General features: G+C 47.6%; 1 pseudogene; it reads left to right on the plus strand.

Moving 5' to 3' along the window:
• Nucleotides 1–9,644: 9,644 nt before the first annotated feature.
• Nucleotides 9,645–11,491, plus strand: LOC147972689 (uncharacterized; annotated as a pseudogene).
• Nucleotides 11,492–18,136: the final 6,645 nt, after the last annotated feature.

Here is an 18,136-nt window from a genome sequence, read left to right on the forward strand (position 1 = left end):
TCAGTTCGGGTGTGATGCCAGAAGGGGTAAATGACACCTCTATTGTCTTAATTCCTAAAATTGCAAATCCCATAAAGCTTTCCCAGTTCAGACCCATTAGCTTATGTAACGTGATTTATAAGGTGGTGTCAAAGTGCCTAGTGAACAGACTAAGGCCTTTGTTGGATGGTATTATCTCACCTGAGCAAAATGCCTTTGTGTCTGGAAGGATGATAACGGATAATGCACTAATTGCCTTTGAGTGCATTCATCATATCAAGCAAGAAAAGGATCCAACAAGGAGCTTCTGTGCATACAAGCTGGACCTATCAAAAGCATATGATCGGGTAGATTGGAACTTCTTGAGGCAAGTGATGCAAAAGCTGGGTTTTGATCATCGATGGATTGACTGGATTATGACTTGTGTCACATCGGTGAGATATTCGGTAAGATTTAATGGAACCCTCTTGGATTCATTTGCACCGTCGTGTGGACTACGGCAAGGTGATCCAATTTCCCCTTTCTTGTTTCTGTTTGTTGCTGATGGGCTTTCTGCAATCTTACGACAACGTGTTGATATGGGACTGATAGCGCCAGTGAAGATCTACCGACGCGCCCCTGGTATATCTCACCTCCTGTTTGCGGATGACATGCTCCTTTTCTTTGAGGCTTCGAGAGCTCAAGCCATACAAGTTAAAGCTTGCCTTGATTTGTATGCAAAGACCACTGGCCAACTTTTGAACTATGATAAATGCTCGATTATGTTTGGAGAAATGTGCCCAGTTGATGCACAGGAGGATGTCCGGGAGGTTCTGAATGTAACTGTCACAGGATTTGAAGAGAAATATCTAGGGCTGCCAACCCCTAATGGGAGAATGACAAAGGGTCGGTTTCAAAACCTTCAAGCACAACTTATGAAAAGATTAGTGCAATGGGGTGATGGGCATCTAGCACAACCAGGCAGAGAAACTCTCATCAAGTCTGTTGCGGAGGCACTCCCGGTCTTCATCATGGGAGTTTTCAAGCTGCCCTTTTCGGTCTGCGATGATCTTACGGAGATGGTTAGGAATTTTTATTGGGGAGCAAGCAAAGGGCAACGTAAAACACACTGGAAATCTTGGCAAAAGCTTCAGAGACCGAAGAGCAAAGGTGGCGCAGGATTCAGAGACTACCGCTTGTTTAACCAGGCGCTATTGGCCAAGCAAGCGTGGAGATTGTTGACTCGGCCTGAAAGTCTATGCGCCAGATTGCTTAAGAGCAAATACTATCCCAATGGTAAACTTGAGGATACGGTTTTCTCAGGGAATGCTTCTTCAACTTGGACCGCAATCAGTCATGGCCTTGATCTCCTTAAGAAGGGATTAATATGGAGAGTAGGGAATGGCAACAGTATCAGAATTTGGAGGGACCCCTGGATCCCTAGACCTTTCTCCTACAGACCTATATCAATTCAAGGTACTTGTAGATATAGATATGTGTCACAACTACTGCAGTGCAATGGTGCATGGAATTATACTTTACTTCAAGAAGCATTTTTGCCATGCGATGTACAGGAAATCTTGAAAATAAGAGCTTCGCCTAGGCTCGAGGAGGATGTTCTGGCATGGGGCCCGACGAAAACTGGAGTATTTTCTGTGAAATCAGCATATGAGTTAGCATTTGAGGAAACATATAGAAGCACTGCGGAATCGTCAAGCGCTGCTTCGGATGGCCGTCGGGCTTGTTGGAAGCTCATTTGGAAAAGCAGTGTGCCACCCACAGTCAAAAACTTTGCATGGCGTGTTGCGGTGAACTCCCTCCCAACGTGGCAAAACAAAAACAAGCGCAATTTAGAAACGGTTGGGACTTGTCCAATTTGTGAGAGGGAAGAGGAAGACACTTTCCATGCTCTTTGTAAGTGTCCTCTGGCAGTTCAGTTGTGGGAATGCATGGCAACCGTTTGGAGTCTACCAAACTGGGAGGAACTAAAGAACACAGGTACTGAATGGCTGCTGGAAGTGCTCCAACCACTTTCAGAGATAGAGAGGGGCATGTTGTTGATGTGTTTGTGGCGGGTGTGGCACAATCGAAATGAGATAACACACAACAAAGAACCACCTCCGATGGAGGCATCGAAAAGGTTTTTGATGGGATATTTGGACTCCTTGATACCGCTCAAATATTCAGATGAGGAGCTTCTGAAAGGTAAACTGGTTGTTGCATATTGTTTGCCCGAACCGCAAGTGATACCATCTGTTGCTCACAACATCGCATGGGTTTTGCCTATGGAGGGTTGGTCAAAGCTCAACGTTGATGGTTCTTGGTCTTTAGATGGGAAGGCAGGAGCTGGCATGGTCCTCCGTGACAGCAAGGGCCAGATCATATATACATCATGCAGGGAGCTCTTTTCATGTAGGAATGCATTGGAGTCTGAAATAAGTGCATGTATGGAGGGTCTTTCACTAGCAATTCAAAGAACGGAGCTACCTATTCAGGTCGAAATGGACTCACGGGAGGCCTTGAACATGATCACAAATGATTTGCCTGATAGGTCACTGTTCTCATCATTGGTAAAGGAAATCAAGCACCCGAGGAGTCTTCGTAATACTAATATCAAGTATGTTCATCGTAGTCAAAATAATGTTAGTGATTTTTTGGCAAATTTTGCTAGAACAAAGAGTAGAACAGTAGTGTGGCTTAGCTCTGGTTTATTAGAGGTCATTGAACTTTGTAATGCAGACTGTGGACTTACCACTTGAGTAATACAAAGTTTAAACTGCAAAAAAAAAAAAGACGTGAGGCTAATATGAATGCTCATAGTATTGGTAGGAATTCTCTAGCATTTTCGCCAGGATGCTATGTCTGGCTGATTGAGCCTCCGGGCTATGTAAATCTCAAAATTAATTAATAAAGCTCGGATGATTTCGCTCAAAAAAAAAATCAAATAGTGCATCTGCACTTTGTAGCATTTAGGATTTTTAGATGGCTATATGAAAACAAATGCATCGATAACTCGAGACTAAGGCTTACATAGACAGACGGATCATAACATGCGTATTATTCCTCACAACAAAAAAAACATGCGTATTATATATGCATGCCAGCATACGTATCACATGCATGTACTAGTAGTAACGTAGACCCGTAGTAACGTTCAGCTGGACCAGAGCTTGAGCGACAAGTCCATCTCCACCTACGGTGCGGCGGCTGCCTCCCAGTTGTCCCACTCGGAGGACCAAGCCCAGTCCGCCAGCACAGGCGCGACCGCGGCCGCCCGGAGGTCCCCGCCGGCGTGGAGCCAATAGTGGATTTGGATGGCCGGGGGGGAGGAGGGGGCGACTATGACTCGGCGCCGTTCTCGCTTATGCGTGTTCTGGCCGCCGAGCGCATACCCGTTGAAGAACTTGCGGCGGCAGTAGTTGCACGAAAAGTCCGGCTCCCGGCCGGCGGTGAGCAATGACCGGCGTGGAGACGTCTTGGCTAGGCCTGGGCGGGGGTCGAGGCCGCCGACCACGCCGCCGTGCTGCCGCGCATTGTTCTCCATGGGCCGGGGCTAGAGTGTGACCGAGCGAGTGTGTGGAAGGAAGATGGAAGCGGCAACGAAGGGTCGATGGACGATGCAATGCACTATATATCATGCGTGCATACATGCATGGAACTATATAGATTGAGATGAACGTACGACTTGGCATGCACGTCCATCCATGTCATGAGCTGTTTCTGTAGCACGGTGGTGCCACTGCCACGACATGGCTCGAGCTAGTGTGTGCATGCAGCACTCAACCCAAACGAAACATCCATGGCATATCATGTGATGTGAGCAATCATTAGCTATAACAGGCTTGTACCCTCGCAAAAAAGAAAAGCTATCGTAACAAGCTTGTAAAGAAGGTGGGCCAGCGCGCCAGCTAGTGGTGGGTACAGAAGGCCAGCAGACCGCCTTTTTTAAAAAAAAAAGGGGTTTATCGCAGCCTCTGCATCAGAACTGATATGAGTGAAAACGAGAGAGATGTAAAATGAATCCAATCAGGGTCAATTTCATTGATGATCAGTCCTTATATACAATTGGAGAGGACGCAAGCGGAGGGGCGCGTCCACTCGATGGGGAACGAGGGAACCGTCGTGACTGTTGCCAGATTGCCAACGCACGTGCAGTTACACAAGAGAGGATTATCTCCTTAATAATATTATTAATTAAATCCTAACACTCCCCCTAATCCTCGCTTGTCCTTGTGAATGATCATCCTTGAAATACTCTCCTCCAAAAACCCTGCAGGAAAAATATGAGGAGATATACGTAATATGCCATGAAAAACTCCTTCCAAAACCCAGTGGGAAAATAAGGAGAAAATGACATATCACAAATGCTTGTATTACTATTGCCTCATTAAAAACCTTTCATGAGAAACCATCCAGAAAAAACTCATAAAGGAAAAGAGTGCAATACAAAAGATCCGAAGATCTCGAACAAGTTATCGTTCAGGAGTACACTCCCCCTGAACCTTGCAAATAATAAAGTCATCTCATACCAATTCTATTAACTTATTTCTGGAATGAAGAACTTGGTAAAGACTTTGTGAATAAATCATCAAAGCTATCACATGACTTCATTTGCAAGATATTTATCTTCCACCTATCTTTAACTCATGGGGAATAAAATACTTTTAGAGCCATACACATTCTAGTGTTGCTCTTTATAACCTGTCTACATCTACATAATACAAACAAAACATTATCTTCATAGATAATGGTGGGTGGTTCCTATCAACCAATCCCACTTGAACTTTCAACAAAATTCATCATTCTATGAAGTCACATACATTCATGTGATGCTTCATACAAATCAACGATTTTCAGAATGATTAGTGGATGCAGCCACTAAAATATGTCTTCTCGACTTCCCAGAGAAGGTCACACCTTCATTCGAGGAGACAAAAATCAGTCTGTGATCTAGGATCATGGGGATCTAATATATACCCAGCATCACAATATCTAACCATGGCCCTATCTTGATTTATAGAACAAACCAAGATCTGTGGTGTCCAGAATATATCTAAAAATATTCATCACACCAAACCAACACCTTTTAATCAGTGATGCATTGTGTCTAGCCAATCAATTCACTGAAAATAATATACCAGGCCTGGTGCAGTTGCTAGATACATTAGTGCTCTCATTGCACTAAGATATTGAAACTCAGGTCCAAACATCTCTTCATCACTTCCCTTAGGTATTAATGGGTTTAATCTCTATCGAGAGATCTGACAACCATAGTTCTTGATGGATATGATTTATCCATATTGAATTATTCAAATATCTTATGGATTAATGTGGACTGATGAACAAGTATTCCCGAAGGAATATGCATAAGTTTGGAACTTAAGCAAAGTTTGGTCTCAACCAAATCTTTCATCTCACACTCCATCTTGAGATGATTTGCTAGTCTCGTGTACTTACTTGTGTAGTTCCAATGATAATCAGATCATCAACATACACAAAAATGATAGAAAATCCTGCTTCGGATTTCTTGATGAACATACATGAGCAATCATCATTGTTTGAGTAATCCTTCTAACAAAGGAACTCACTCAGTCGGTTATACCACATCCCTGCCGACTACTTCAAGTCATAAAATGATCTTTGAAGCTTTCACAATACATGTTGTGAATAAATTCAGAATCTTCATTCCATCAGGAATGATCATAGAGATATCTGAATTAAGTGAGTCATACAACTATGCAGTCACAACATCCATCAGTTTGATAAACAAATTCATTATTCACTGCTAGTGATATCAAATATCGGAACGTTATTCCACTCGTAATAGGATAACATATTTCATCATAATGACGGGTCTCTGCGTGAACCCCTATGCTACAAGCCTCGCTTCATGTATCACCACCTCATTGTTTTTGTTCCTCACATAAACAAAAACCTATTTGCTCCCCTAGGGAACAAATTCAGAGGAGTGGGTATTACTGATCAGGTCAATACCCCCTCTTCTTGAGAGCGAGTACATCCTCAGTTGTTGCCTTCCTTTGGATCAACTAGACTGTTTTAGATACTCAACCATGCATGGACTTAGCTTCTTGATCCAATCCAAGGTCTTTTGCAATTCATGAGGATAAATAAATGTCGACATAATGTAGTCTTTATTATATGATTCTCCTGAATCCATATCCATAGTGGAGATTTCATCATTACCTTTTGACTCTTTGTGATTTCCCACAACAGTTGAGTCAAGGTCTTCCGATGTCCCAGCACAAAAATTTGTGTGCACACTTGTGCTGGGTCCTGGATGTGTCCAACATCCTTCAGGTGTCCTTCAACTCTTGGTTGAATATCAACATGAAGTTGACCTGCATTTACTGTTTGAGGATTCCTCATTCCCCTTGGACACTTTCATGAAGCCTTGTCCTCTTGTGTCCAGATTTCTCCCCCTCATCAGTGGCCAAGTGGACCTATGGGTCACATCCACTCTCTCGGACACATTCACTATGGGAACATTTTACTTTGTGACACCTTTATACTCAGTAAATGCAACTAGCAGATTATTTACGATACTTTGCAAATTCATAATCTTCTGAACCTCTAGTTCAGATTGATTTGTACGTGGATCTAAGGACTAGATGTCTCTGCACATCTCATTCTATTTTACCGGCATTCAATGTGGTTCTTATCTCCCCCTAATGCCGGAAAAATGACCTCGTCAAAATACAACCAGCATACCGGGCCATAAACAAGTCCCCTTCTAGAGACTTCAGGTACTTTATATTTGACGGAGAATTGTACCTCACATAGATCCTCATTTCTCTATGAGGGCCCATATTTATATGTTGTGGTGGTGAAATTGGTTCGTATCCAACACAACCAAAATATCGTAGATGAGAAATACTTGCTGATTTCCACGTATTAACTGCAACGGGGAGACCGTATAATATGCAGTTGGTCGAATTTGTATCAACTACGCAGTATGTAAAACTACATGTCCCCAACAAGATGTTGGGAGATTGCAATTCTGCAGGAGCAATCTTGCTATCAACTTATCCTCTTGACAAGTGATTCCGCAAGGCCATTCTGGGTGTGTACACATAGTACAACAATGCTCCCCACTCATGCCTAAATCTAGGCAGTAATCATCAAATGCTCATGAACTACACGACATTATCCATTCTGATGGATTTATCAAGTTGATCTGAGCAACCAACTTTGTAAAAGCACATGGTTCTTATATAAGTAAAACACACATTGGACCATCCCTTTGATGCATCCAAAAGCACTATGGAATATCCGAATATTCCATATAACGGTTGAATTGGATCACATATATTTCCAGTCCAAGGAAATCTAGAGGCTCAACCTTTATCTTGACATAAGATGGTCTTGTGATCAATTTTCTAGTTGCACATATCGTGTATACATAGTCCAATGAATTTGGAAAATTCACACCATTAGATTATGTGTAGTAGAACCATATATAATTTTCTTATCGTCCCAATACAAGGATGATCTAGGCAACCATATCATATCTTGAACTTATCAAGATTATAGAAAATTATTTTGTATGCCAAATGCATATCTGACTTAATGTATGTATAGTATAATCCAAAAGATAGAGAATACATTTACTCTAGGATTTCATTCAAATCCATTTTGCCGAGTCAAGAGTAGGCTTTCAACCTCACTCACTTTATGGGTTTCGACATAGAAACCATTACGGATATCCTTAAAACTCAGCAAGGTACGAGTAGAATCTAGATACACCAATGCATCCAAGATTACCATGTAGTACCCCCAGGGAGTGCAATTGTGGCTTGACCAAAACCAACAATTTCCCCATCACGACCAACAATTGTCATGATTTTTTCCATTACTCTTATCAAGAGCTTGGAAACACTTAATCTCCCTAAATATCGTGTTAGTAGACCCAGTTTCCACTTAACACATTATCTTCTCAATTGGATTATTTCCATAAGTTTCTAAAGAGAAGGAAACCAATTTCAACATATGAATGAACTCATATAGAAATAGTACATACATTATAAGCTGCATATGTCAGATCACATACCACAAGCATCATGTCTGATGACATAGCTACCATATTATGTCGATGGACATAATATGTTTCACGACACGTAATATGTTTGTGGACATAATAATAATACCTGACAAATCCAGAAGACGAAATTTGGTCTCCATATATGTCACTATAAGAGAAGTCCACTAATATGTCATCGACATTCAATAGTGAATCTTCGTTTTGCTGAGCTTGGGCATGGCTTCCCACATTTCTTTTCCCATGAGCCTTGTTGCTCGTGCCAATTGAGTGCACTTTCAGACCCACCAAATGCTTGAAAGTATCAGATTTCCTTTCAATGTTAGTCATATGACCACACCATAGCAACCTTCAGAGCTGCTAGCATTGTCATTCTCCGAAATGACTTTTGGCATTTTGTGCTCCATTCATCTCTGCTTCTCATCATGTCTCCACTTTCCTTCACCATTGACAAAACTATTCAGTCAAAAATCCTCATAAAAGGATTGAAAGTGGAACACATTTCATCGATGAGATTGGCATCTAAAACCGCACTATTGCGGAATCTCAATTCTCAGTTGATTTGATGCACATTAGAGTTGTATGTTGCCACTGACTCAAAGTCATCAAATCAGACGAGTGTCCGTTTCGTATACACTTCATGTGTAATTACCACCCACTGCTGGTCATATCACTCCATTTAAGGAGTTCCAGAGTGTTGGAGAATTCACCTTCATCATACACTCTATTTTGAGAACCTAGTGCAGGTGGTGTTAGATGAAGTGTAAAGCAACATACTTTGCTATATCAACTATAGCACGGAGCGCACTTAACTTATGTGATTATGGTGGAACCTAGACTCTGGGTTTTCAAGTTAGTCTTTAGACATCCATGGCCAAGTCAAAATTTAGATGCCATTAATGGCAATCTCAGTAGATTCTTTCTTGGATATGATCAACATATCGTGCATGAAATCATCATGCATAATTAATTTACTCTCTAGTAAATTAATTTTCAACCATCATCAACATATAGCAATCCTGAAATTGCATAATCAGGTATGTTGATATACTAATGTGCTATAGAATACAGTGCAAATTACTGTAAATACACATACAAAGAAAAACTGCATAGCTGAAGCTAAACAGAAAAGAAAACCAAAAAAATGGTACTGGGTTGAATCTACGACCCCACACGAGTGGTACACAGCCCACTTCGCTTGGTTTTTGTTTTCTTTATTTTCAATCCAGAACGTGCTTTGGGCCTAAGCCTGTTTGGGATTTCAGGAATGGCTGGAGTGGATGGGCAAAGCCCACATAAGCTTTGGCCTTTAGAGCATCTCCAGCCGCGCCCCCAACAGGTCTTTCCTAGGCAATTTTGCCGCGCCGACGTCGAAAAAACGGCCCAGTCGCGTCCCCAGAAGCCCGTTTTTCGCCGGCTCGGGGCGAAACTGATGCCGGCGGACCCAGGCCGAACCCGGCTTCCTGGGGGCGCCTGGGGCGCCGGCACAAGCGAAAAGGGCGCGTGGGTCCGCCCTGTCGACGAGGCGGGCGCCTCTTCCTGCCGTTTTTTCCCTCTTTTTCCCACTTCCCTCCCATACTCTTCCTTCCTCCTGCCAATCTCCCTCCCGGTCGCCTCCCAGCCGGCCGCCATGCCACCGAAGAAGTACGTCGCCCCCCGTGCGGCGGCAACCGCGACCGCCTCCGTCGCCCAGCCGAAGCGGAGGAAGCCAAGGGCGCCGCCGACCAAGCCACCGGGCATGTCAAACGCCGAGTGGAGGGTGGAAGTTCAGCGGCGGGAGGCTGTCACCGCCGACCGGCGGAACAGGGCCATCGCCAAGAAGGCCCGCGACAACGCGGCGCGCGCGGCTGCGGCTGCCTCGGCGGACCAAATCGAGGCCGAGGCGGCTCGCGTGGGGATGATGAATCCACCCAGAAGCCACGCCCAGTACGCGCCCTGGGGTCAGCAAGGCGTCGGCTCTCCGCAACCATGGGCATCGCCCTCGCCGGGCTACGCCGACGGTGACGCGCACGGTGGGTTCAACCCAAACGTCACCTTCCCCCATGGATACCCGGTCCAGCGCACGCCCTCACCCGCCTTCGCCGGCGTGCAGTACCCTCCATACAACTACTCGCCGCCCGCCTACGCTTCCTCCCCGACGCTCCCTCTACGTCGTGGCCCGCTGCCCTTCTCACACCTAGGCGACACCGACGAGACCAAGGCCGACATGGACGACATCATCGCGACAGGTTCGGCCGCGGCCGCCGCATCTCCCGGGTTCGTCACCCAGGACGAGGTGGTGGATCTCAGCGGCGGCATGGACGGCGAGCTCGGCTACGTCTACGGCGAGGACTAGCAGGAGGAGCAGGAGGAGGAGGACGACAACGAGGAGGAGGAGCCGACGCCTAAGACGGCGAAGGGGCACAAGAAGAAGCGGGCGGCCAGGACAGGCGAGCCGCGCATCAAGTGGGCGTCCAAGGAGGAGGAATGTCTCGCCGAAGCATGGAAAGTCGTCTGCCTCGACCCGACGACCGGCACGAACCAGAGCGTCGACACGTACTGGGACCGCATCAAGGCCGAGTTCGACGAGCGCAAACTCGTCGACCCCTACTTCAAAGGCGTCTACATGCAGCGCGGCTCCAAGGCGATGGCGAACCATTGGGGGCGTATCCAGGGGGCGTGCAACAAATGGCATGGGGTCGTCGAGGAGGTCGCGGCTTGCCCGGAGAGCGGCGCCAGCGTCGAGGATCAGGTATGCCACACCGGACTCACGCCTCTCTTCGCCGTGTACGCGCGCCAACTGTTTGTCCCTCCACACAGTTTCTGGGCATGTTCACCCTGTACCGGCAGAGCAACAGCGATGCCGAATTCAAGTACCTCCATGTCTACAAACGCATTGACAAGTGCGAGAAGTGGGCGGAAGTCCGGCGCACCCTCGACAAGGCCAAGGAGACCTACAAGCCGGGCGCGCCGACTCCCGGCGCATCGGAAGGGCGGCCGGACGGCAACAAAGTTACCAAGAAGGGGAAATACGCCGACGCGGCCACCACTCGAGTGCAGGAGTCCATCAAGCACTGCCTCGCCGACGCGCATGCCCGGGCCGTCCTTCGTGAAGAGAAGACCGAGGTGCGGTGGTCGGCGTTGATGTCGAGCAGCGCCGTCAAGCTCGACCTGTTCCGGACGAACGTCGCCGCGAAGAAGAGAAACACCAACCTGGCTTTCCTGCTGGGCAGGGCGGACATGCTCCAGAGCACCGACGAGGCAGTCAAGGCGTGGTACTTGGCGGAGCATGGCCTCATCCTGAACCAGCTTCCCTCGACAAGGCCGCCGACGCCGATGCACACGCCGACGCCGACGCCAAGCCCGCGTGACGACGCCTCCACAACACCCAGCACCACCGAAGCCGCGCCGACGCCGCCCAGCGCAGAGGCTGCTCCGACACCGCCAAGCCCGCGCACGCCAACTCCGCCGACGCCTGGGGCAGAGCCCGCCGAGTGATGCGCACGCGAACTCCTGCCGCTTTATTTTTTTGTACGCCAAACTGTGGCTTGCGATCGCCCGACTTGTGACGCCTTTTGTGAGCGAGAACGACCAAGATCGAATTTTTCACGTCCTGGGGGCGGCGCCTGGGGGCGTGACTGGGAGTTAGGTCGCCCCAGGGGCCGAACTAGCGCCGGTTCGCCCTGAGACCGCCCTTTTTAGCGCCCTTGGGAGCCGAAGGGCTGGAGATGCTCTTAGAGCCCTTTGGAAGCCAACTGAGCAGATATTCCAACGCTCCTCGTCCTGCTCGGCCGGCATATCCGCCATCGCCTACCACCGTGCTGTTCAAGCCACATTGCTGCGCGTACGGTTAGGTTGTGCTAGCGACTCTGTGGACCTCCAGCCTCGAGCCCTCGACACCGTGCTTTTTAAGCCGCTGCGCCGCATTTCTAGCGACCTCGCTCGGCTGCATATAATCAGCGGTTGGGTGTCACGCCGCGTGCACTGAAGGCGCCACCGGCTAGTCCTATGCCTGCGCGATTACGACACCGAGCCACCACTCGCGGCATGTGCGAGGCATCTCCTCATCGGAGTACGAGGTCACACTAAGCTGCGCGTCGGAGGTGCACTGCCACCATCGCCCTGCGTCTCGGAGTGCCGGTCCGCGAGTACGCGAGCCTGGCAGCCTGGCTGCATTATCCACCGTCGTCATCGTCGAGGATGCTCGGTGTGCCTCTTCCAGACTTTGGTCAGTGCCGAAGGTGCCTTGGGTCCTGCCGTCGCTGAGGACTACATCGTCGAACTTAATCTGCAGACAATGTTGACCAAAAGCATGTCTGGTAACTAGTAGAATCTAATGATTAAATGATAATAAAAAAACAAAGAGATAAGGTTCCATCGTTATCTTATCTGTTGGCTGATACGAATCAATCAACTTGGTCACGTACAGAGGCCATCGCTGCTGCGACGAACCAGGCCGTGCCTTACAAAACGCCTTGCGCTTCGTGGGTTGCCTCGCCTGGGCAAGGGACCGCGCCAGCGGCCGACGACCTTCTCCATCGCGCCGTAGGGAGTCAGCCTCATGTCGGAAATCGCTGCTGCGGAGGCTCGGGGAGCGCCCTCCGCCGGAGGGCCATCTCCACACCGCGTGCTGGTCACATCATGGCTGATGCCGCCATCCGTGCCGAGGCTTATGCTTCTTTTTTTTTGGGTGAAAAGAGGATTTTCATTACTCACGGAGGCTTTTCAGCCAGAGCCAAGTTTACAATAAAGTCTAACCCCGAATGCAACCAAACAGCGGTGCGAGGGGTGCTCCTACCATACTTGGCAAGCTCATGACTAACTTTGTTTTGCCAACAAAGACTAAAAGAGACCTCCCTCCCCTTCATCATCGCCAGTCTCCTGATTTCCTCAATGACGGTGCGATGAGCCGACCGGTCCTGCTCACGAGCTGTGATCATTGTCACCGCTTCCGCACAATCAAGCTCGACTTTAATGGGCGTGTCCGTACGGAAAAGAGCTAGTTCCGGGCCCTCCCGACACGCCGCTAGCTCTGCCGTGAGCGCATTATCGCATGCATGAATTTCTCTACAAGCACTGAAAATGATCTTGCCTTCGGAATCCCGAAGGAGCCAATCTTGTCGCCGGTATGAAGCTACCATCTGTATTAAGTTTAGTATTTCCTAGCTCTGGGGCAACCCATCCTCGCTCGTCCTTGGGAGGAGCCGGCTCTCTAGTGAGTACCGGTGGTGCATTGAGTATCATCTTTCCCTTGACCACATCTCCACTTGGGTGTTGCTGCACGCACAAGAGTGAATTGATGTATCCATGAAGGAATCGGCGAGAAGCTTCTGTGGGTGGTGGCTTCTTCTCATGCATAATCTCATTCCGCACATGCCAAATTCTCCACATGATCATGAGCACAATCATCCGTGTCGCCTCATCCAGTGGCTCCAGAAGTGTGAAGAACCATTCCGACCCAACATTATGGATGTCGTCGACACCCGGTATAGGCCAGTCCAAGGCCATAGCATGCCATAGTTCCTTAGCTAGTGAACACCTGCAGAACGCATGGAACCCGTCCTCTCGTTCCACACCACAAAAGGGACAAATATCAGTAATCTCAAGGTGCCAAGAGAATTTGTTTGCCCAGGTAGCAAGTGAGTTTGTAACAATCCTCCATGCAAACACGCGTACCTTCGGGGGAGCAGGGCACCCCCATATGATCTTCCAGATGGCGCAACGACCATCCGGTGCCCTGCTCATGGCTGTGGCCGATGGACGCTCGCGCTCGTCCATGGCAAAGCGATGGGCGGATTGAACAGTGAAGATACCATTCTTCTCCGGAGCCCATGCGATGATGTCGTCGGTGACACGAGATGAAATGCGGATGCTGGAGATCGCGTCGACATCTGCCGGAAGGAAGTAGCGTCGGAGTAGGTCCATGTGCCAAGTCCCGTCCAGGCCAAGGAGCTCGGCCACCCGCCGTAGCCGACATGTGCCCTGCTAGGAGACAGGCTGGCGCGATGGCTCCCGGGGGACCCACCGATCCTGCCATATGCGGATGTTCTGGCCATCCCCTACCCGCCACACAATGCCCTTCTTTAGAAGCTCTAGTCCATATTGTATGGCCTGCCACGTAGGAGAAGCATTTCCGGAGAAGATTGTGTCCTCTAGGCGTCCATCTGGGTAGTACCTAGCTTTCAGCACATGCGCACATAAACTGTTAGGCTTGATAAGCAGCCGCCACGCCTGGCGAGCAAGGAGAGCCTGGTTAGAAACACGGAAGTCTCTGAAGCCCAGGCCGCCCTTCATTTTATGAGCTAAGATTTTTGGCCATGCCAACCAATGAGTTTTCCTCTTGCCTTCAGCGGAGCCCCACCAAAAGTTCCTCACCATTTTGTTCAGGTCATCACAGACAGACATAGGTAATTTGAAAACTCCCATGATATATGTGGGGATAGCTTGCGCAATGGCTTTTATCATTATTTCTTTCCCTGCAAGTGAGAGGGTGTCGCCCCAAGCAATGATCCTCTTCAGCAGACGAGACTGTAGATTCTGAAATTTTCCCTTAGACATACGTCCTTCCGGTGTAGGTAACCCCAGGTACTTTTCCTCAAAAGTTATCGTTTCAATGTGTAGGACATCACGCACCTTCTCTTGGTCCTCAATGGCACATGAATTTCCAAACAGAGCACTACACTTGGCTGGGTTGATGCACTGACCTGTAGCTTTTTCATACGTATTTAGCACCTCTTGTACTTTCCTAGCTTGCTCCTCTTTAGCCTTGAAGAAAAGCAAAGTGTCGTCTGCAAACAATAAATGAGAAACACCCGGAGCTCTGCGGTAGATTTTTAACGGAGTATAATCACCTTTGCGCTCTCCATCCTTCAAAAAAGTGGAGAGACCATCAGCCACAAGCAGGAACAGAAACGGGGAGAGGGGATCACCTTGCCGTAGCCCGCGCGACGGTGCGAACGAATCCAAGAGGGTTCCATTAAATTTAACTGTGTATCTCACCGAGGTGACGCATGCCATAATCCAGTTCACCCACCGACGAGCAAAACCCATCTTTTGCATCATTCGCTCCAAGAAGATCCAATCGACCCTATCATAAGCTTTAGACAAATCCAGCTTATAAGCACAGAAGCTCTTATCAGGATCCTTCTCTTGCTGAATATAGTGAATGCATTCAAACGCAATTAACGCATTATCTGTGATCATCCGGCCAGAAACAAATGCACTCTGTTCGGGGGAGATGATATCATCAAGGATAGGGCGCAAGCGATTTACCAGACATTTTGAGACCACCTTATAAATCACATTGCATAGACTGATAGGCCGAAACTCTGTCAGTTTCTCCGGGTTATCAACCTTGGGGATGATAACTATGGCAGTGTCATTCACCCCTTTCGGCATTAGTCCCGTCCGGAGAAACTCTTTAACTCCTGCGATAACTTGGTCCCGCATCACAGCCCAGTTCCTCTGGAAGAAACGAGTGGGAAACCCGCCTGGTCCCGGAGCCTTCAAGGGTCCAATCTGGAACAAGGCGTCCGCAATTTCCTTGTCCAATAAATCTACGCAGAGAGCATCATTCATGTGGTCAGTAACACGAGTATTAATGAGATCAATCACAGGGTCCGCACATAATGAGTTATCAGCTGAAAAGAGATCCGCAAAATATGAAGTAACCATAGCCGCCATAGCCTCATGATCCCTGTGAATGACACCTGCAGCATCCATTAATGATTTAATGCGATTTTTTCGGGCGCGCCAAACAGCTTTCCTATGGAAGAACTGTGTGTTCCTGTCGCCTTCCTTCAGCCATGCAACCCGTGATCTTTGCATCCACAACATCTCCTCACGATACAAGAGTTCATTCATTTTGTCCGTTGCCTCTCTAATCTCCTTCCTATCTGCATTCATAGACATAAGCTCCTCTAGGCGAGAGCGAGACTTGTTAATTTCCTTGATGACATTACCAAACTTTTTCCTACTCCAATCATGCAACTTCTTCATCAAGTTTCCCAACCTAGAAGCAATTTCACCAAGGTTAAGCATCGAACCCAATTCGGTCCAAGTGTTCATAATTACCTCCGGTAGCGTGGGATCCCTCTCCCACATAACCTCATACTGGTGGCACCTCCTTCCATGCTCCTGCCTCGGCTCCTCCCTAGAACAGCGGAGCAGGATAGGTAGATGATCTGAACTAGGAGCCACCAAGTGCTCCACCTTTGCATGTGTAAACAGATCCCTCCAGGAGTTATTTGCCACGGCCCGGTCTAGGCGTACCTTGACATTTGCCCGCCCACCTTGCCGGTTATCATATGTATACGGGAGCCCTGCAAAACCAAGATCACCCAAGCCACATACTTCAAGCACATCACGGAAGTCGATCATCTGACCTGCCGATCTTGGTGTAGCAGAAAAGTGTTCGAAGCCCCACATGGCCTCTTTGAAATCGCCAACCACTGCCCATGGCATGTTGGCTTGTCGGTGCAAATCACGGAGGATGGACCACATGCGATGTCGGTCCTCCATACGGGGCTCGCCGTAGACGCAAGTAAGCCTCCAGGGCGGCTCGCCCACCACACTCGTCACATACGCATCGATATATCTTTCATTTATTGTTTTTACATCCACACACAACGCCTCATGCCAATACAAAGCAAGACCAACACTATCAGAAGCATCAAAACCCTTTAAACCTAAGCGAGCACGATACCTACTCATTTTATTCTTGGACTGTTGAGTTTCACAAAGAAAAACAATGCTAGGGGAGTGAGTCTGAACAAGACTCACAAGATCACGAACTGTCTGAGGGTTCCCCGCCCCTCGGCAGTTCCAACTTAATTAGGACATTCATTGCTCCTGACGGGGCTCCGTCGGCCCCGTCAGTTCGTCGGCGGCCCCTGGGCCGACTGCCTCCTCAAACTAACTAATGGCCGAGCCCGTCACATTGTATTGTTGGCAGCCACGTCACCCAAACTAACTAATGGCCGGTAGTCTGCTCCATTGTAGTTCCCTTGAGACGTTGTGAGCGCTTGGTGTGCATGGCTAGCGCCTTTTTGTTTGATCGCTCTTTACTTCTTCGCTACTGCTATAGCGACTTCTCATATAGTACTACCTCGGTACCAAAGTATAAGACGTTAACTGCAAAAATGTCTTATATTTTGGTACAGAGGGAGTGGTGGTTTCTTGAAAGAAAAAAAATGCATTTTAGTGTGGTGACAGTATTGTGGTGCCCTTCACTTGACTAAAGAGTAGAGTAATTGGGGTGGGAACTCTCCCTTAACTTCCTCCTGACGAAAAGTCTGTTTCTTGAGTAGAACTTTTGGCCTAATTAGTTTGTTTCCTTGACAACATCTGTGAATCCAGGGCTCGGCCAAAGATGCATGCGTGGCTCTGATCGATGAGCATGCATGGCGCCTTCCGTTGGATTTCTCTTTAGCGGCTTCTTATACGCATGAGAAAGTTCATTATCTTACCTATGGATCGAATCCATCGCTCGCCTAAGTTTGGCGTTCATGCATATACCCGCTAATATGCCAATTAATGGAGAAGCTAACTAAGTTGATGTTAGCAAAACGAGTAGCGATAGACGCAAATGTGACGGGTATATATCTTTGGATGTATTCCTTTTTTCGGAAATTCAAGTTCGAGCTCGAGCTCGAGCTCATATGCCCCTCCATGAACTATAAATCTAAATGAATAGTAACAAAGGTTAAAATTCTCAATTTATTTTTACAATGTACACGTTTATTCATCTGCTCTAATTATAAGTATTTATTTCGTGATGAAAAGACGTGTGTGGTGAAGCAAGAGAAGGTTGCTCTAAAAGGCTTTTGAAGGACCCTTATTTTCCCAGATCACCGCACATATTATTCCTTCACGAAAAATAGCCTGGAGTTGGAAGACAAGAATTTGTTTGTTGGTTACATTTTCTAGATTTAGTTGATTTTTCTTTACCTTTTTTTCTGCCTTACTGTTCACCCAAAGCATATGAACTCTTCCACACAAAAAAGAGAGAACATAAAAACTAATTATTTTTTTGGAATTACTGACTTTAAATATACGCTGCATTTTCGGTATGAGCTTCCTAAATATTGAAATCGATCGTGAAGAGAAACACGACACATTAATTAATTCCTGCAGTTCAAGGTG

This window comes from Triticum urartu, chromosome 5A (genome assembly GCF_056163025.1).
Source record: "Triticum urartu cultivar PI428250 chromosome 5A, HENAU_Tu73, whole genome shotgun sequence".
NCBI lineage: Eukaryota > Viridiplantae > Streptophyta > Magnoliopsida > Poales > Poaceae > Triticum > Triticum urartu.